This window comes from Arachis ipaensis, chromosome B10 (assembly GCF_059453495.1).
Source record: "Arachis ipaensis isolate K30076 ecotype BB chromosome B10, ASM5945349v1, whole genome shotgun sequence".
Lineage (NCBI taxonomy): Eukaryota > Viridiplantae > Streptophyta > Magnoliopsida > Fabales > Fabaceae > Arachis > Arachis ipaensis.
The window spans coordinates 102,983,158-102,986,567 of record NC_142435.1 but is presented as its reverse complement, the minus strand read 5'-3'; the positions used below and the strand labels follow the sequence as shown (position 1 = coordinate 102,986,567).

Below are 3,410 nucleotides of genomic sequence, written 5' to 3'. Positions count from 1 at the left end.
ATATAATTAAACTAAGTTCAAGGATAAGTTCAAAACTCATGTACTTCTTGTTCTTTTGAATTAAAACATTTTTTCATTTAAGAGAGGTGATGGATTCATAGGACATTCATAACTTTAAGACATAGTTACTGACTACTAATGATCATGTAATGAAGACACAAACATAGATAAGCACATAACATAGAAAACAAAAAACAGAAGAAATAAGAACAAGGAATGAATCCACCTTAGTGATGGTGGCGTTTCCTTCTTGAGAAACCAATGATGTCCTTTGAGCTCTTCTATGTCTCTTCCTTGTCTTTGTCGCTCCTCCTTTCCTTGCTTTTTGATCTTCTCTTATTTCATGAAGGATGATGGAGTGCTCTTGATGTTCCACCCTTAGTTGCTTCCAATAATTGTGTGGAAGAAAATGTATCCCCTGAGGTATCTCAGGGATCTCTTGATTTGCAGTCAAATGTTCTACCACTGAGCTATAGACCCTTGATGGAAGCTTTTGTTTTCCCTTTCCACTTTCTAGAGGTTTCTCTGGCCTTAGGTTCCATTAATGGTTATGGAAAAAAACAAAAAAAAAAGCTATGCTTTTACCACACCAAACTTAGAATGTTGCTCGCCCTCAAGCAAAAAGAAGAAAGAATAGAAGAAGAAGAAGAAGAAGATATGGAGGAGATGGATGGATGTATGTATTCGGCCATATGGGTGGGGTTGGGTGGGAGAGAGATGTTGAATTTTGAAGGTAGTGGGTGTATGGATGTGAGTGGTAAATGGAAAACAGAAGGGATGATCATGAATGGAAAGAGAGATGATGAGGTAGGTGGGGATCCTGTGGGGTCCACAGATCCTGAGGTGTCAAGGCATTTACATCCCTGCACCAATTTAGGCATGTAAAATGCCCCTTGCACACAACTCTGGGCGTTCAGTGCCAGGTTGGTGCCCATTTTGGGCGTTCAACGCCCATTTGTTGCCATTTCTGGCGTTGAACGCCAGAACCATGCTTGTTCTGGGCGTTCAGCGCCAGGATGCTGCCCATTTTGGGCGTTCAGCGCCAGAACCATGCTCTGTTCTGGCGCTGAACGCCAGGCAGATGCTCCTCCAGGGTGTGATTTTTCTTCTGCTGTTTTTGATTCCGTTTTCAATTTTTATATTTATTTTGTGACTCTACATGATCATGAACCTATAAAGACATATAACTAAGAAGAATATAGTTAGATAAAAATTGGGTTGCCTCCCAACAAGCGCTTCTTTAATGTCAGTAGCTTGACAGTGGGCTCTCATGGAGCCTTACAGATGTGCAGAGCTTTGTTGAGACTCTCCAACACCAAACTTAGAGTTTGGATATGGGAGTTCAACACTAAACTTAGAGTTTGGTTGTGGCCTCCCAACACCAAACTTAGAGTTTGACTGTGGGGGCTTTGTTTGACTCTGCTTTGAGAGAAGCTTTTTATGCTTCCTCTCCATGGATGCAGAGAGAGATCCTTAAGTTGTAAACACAAGGTTGTCCTCATTTAATTGAAGGATCAATTCTCCTCTGTCCATATCAATCACAGCTCTTGCTGTGGCTAGGAAAGGTCTTCCTAGGATGATGGATTCATCCTCTTCCTTTCCAGTATCCAAGACTATGAAATCAGCAGGGATGTAAAGGTCTTCAACCTTTACTAACACATCCTCTACTTGTCCATAAGCCTGTTTTCTTGAGTTGTCTGCCATCTCTAATGAGATTTTAGCAGCTTGCACCCCATAGATTCCCAGTTTCTCTATTACAGAGAGGGGCATGAGGTTTATTCCTGAACCAAGGTCACACAGAGACTTAAAAATCATGGTGCCTATGGTACAAGGTATTATGAACTTTCCAGGATCCTGTCTCTTCTAAGGCAATGTCAGTTGATCCAGATCACTTAGTTCATTGATGAACAAGGGAGGTTCAACTTCCCAAGTATCAATGCCGAATAATTTGGCATTTAGCTTCATGATTGCACCAAGAAACTTGGCAGTTTGCTCTTCAGTAACATCCTCATTCTCTTCAGAAGAGGAATACTCATCAGAGCTCATGAAGGGTATAAGGAGGTTCAATGGAATCTCTATGGTCTCTAGATGAGCCTCAGAGTCCTTTGGTTCCTTAGAGGGAAGCTCCTTATTGACCACTGGACGTCCCAAGAGGTCTTCCTCCTTGGGATTCACGTCCTCCTCTCCCTCCTTGGGTTCGGCCATTTTGCTTATGTCAATGGCCTTGCACTCTCCTTTTGGATTCTCTTCTGTATTGATTGGGAGAGTACTGGGAGGGATTTCAGTGATCCTTTTACTCAGCTGGCCCACTTGTGCTTCTAAATTTCTAATGGAAGACCTTGTTTCATTCATGAAACTCACAGTGGCCTTGGACAGATCAGAGACTAAGTTTGCCATATTAGAAGTATTTTGTTCAGAGTTCTCTGTCTGTTGCTGAGTGGATGATGGAAAAGGTTTATTATTGTTAAACTTGTTTCTTCCACCATTATTAAAGCCTTATTGAGGCTTTTGATCCTTCCATGAGAAATTTGGATGATTTCTCCATGATGAGTTATAGGTGTTTCCATAAGGTTCACCTAGGTAATTCACCTCTGCTATTGCAGGGTTCTCAGGATCATAAGCTTCTTCTTCATAAGAAGCCTCTTGAGTACTGTTGGATGCAACTTGCATTCCATTCAGACTCTGAGAGATCATATTGACTTGCTGAGTCAATATTTTGTTCTGAGCCAATATGGCATTCAGAGTATCAACTTCAAGAACTCCCTTCTTCAGAGGCGTCCCATTACTCACAGGATTCCTCTCAGAAGTGTACATGAACTGGTTATTAGCAACCATGTCAATGAGTTCTTGAGCTTCTGCAGGCGTTTTCTTTAGGTGAATGGATCCACCTGCAGAAGTATCCAATGACATCTTTGATAACTCAGATAAACCATCATAGAGTATACCCAGGATGGTCCATTCTGAAAGCATGTCAGAAGGAAACTTTTTGGTCAACTGTTTGTATCTTTCCCAAGCTTCATAGAGGGATTCACCTTCTTTCTGTTTGAAAGTCTGAACATCCACTCTAAGCTTGCTCAGCTTTTGAGGAGGAAAGAACTTGGCTAAGAAAGCTATGACCAGCTTATCCCAAGAGTTCAGGCTATCTTTAGGTTGAGAGTCCAACCATATTCTAGCTTTGTCTCTTACAGCAAAAGGGAAAAGCATGAGCCTGTAGACTTCAGGATCTACTCCATTAGTCTTAACAGTATCACATATCTGCAAGAATTCAGTTAAGAACTGAAAAGGATCTTCAGATGGAAGTCCATGGAACTTGCAATTCTGCTGCATCAGAGAAACTAATTGAGGTTTCAGCTCAAAGTTGTTTGCTCCAATGGCAGGAATGGAGATGCTTCTTCCATGTAAATTGGAAT

General features: G+C 41.5%; 1 non-coding gene across 1 annotated transcript; it reads left to right on the top strand.

Annotated features, from left to right (window-relative positions):
• The first annotated feature begins 2,964 nt into the window (after positions 1-2,964).
• Positions 2,965-3,072, top strand: LOC148581130 (small nucleolar RNA R71). Its single transcript, XR_015896912.1, has one exon. It is a non-coding gene; the product is annotated as a small nucleolar RNA R71 (small nucleolar RNA).
• The last annotated feature ends 338 nt before the right edge of the window (positions 3,073-3,410 follow it).